Below are 301 nucleotides of genomic sequence, written 5' to 3'. Positions count from 1 at the left end.
GGGGTGGGGACAGAGGGGGGTGGTGGACGTCTCCAGCCCTGTGGCCATGGTGGGGGGGTTTGTGCCAATGCCTGCCCTGTGGTGTTCTCCCAAGGCTGTGGGTGAGGGAGAAGAGCCGTCTCCTGTCTCGTGGCATCACCACATAGACCTTTCCAATAGCCATAGGGTGAGGGAGAGGGGTAGATGGCATCTCCTGCCCCACAGCTGTGTTTTGGGGGTGACAAGAGCTGTCTCTTGCCTCGTGGCTTTACCCCCCAGCCCTACTCCCTAGCCATGGGGGGGGGGACCGGCACCACCTCCC

The 301-nt window shown here is 63.1% G+C and overlaps 1 protein-coding gene across 1 annotated transcript in view; it reads left to right on the top strand.

The window, feature by feature from the left end:
• The window catches only part of LOC103768333 (cyclin-dependent kinase 4), a gene marked incomplete at both ends in the record, with an annotated part of 1,155 nt that overhangs the window by 330 nt on the left and 524 nt on the right, over nucleotides 1-301 (top strand). The gene's annotated exons all lie outside the window — the stretch shown is intronic.

The sequence above is a fragment of the Merops nubicus genome, unplaced genomic scaffold (genome assembly GCF_000691845.1).
Source record: "Merops nubicus isolate BGI_N331 unplaced genomic scaffold, ASM69184v1 scaffold38982, whole genome shotgun sequence".
NCBI classification, from domain to species: Eukaryota; Metazoa; Chordata; class Aves; order Coraciiformes; family Meropidae; genus Merops; species Merops nubicus.
Note: the sequence above shows the minus strand (reverse complement) of the source record. Positions and strands in the feature narration are given on the sequence as shown.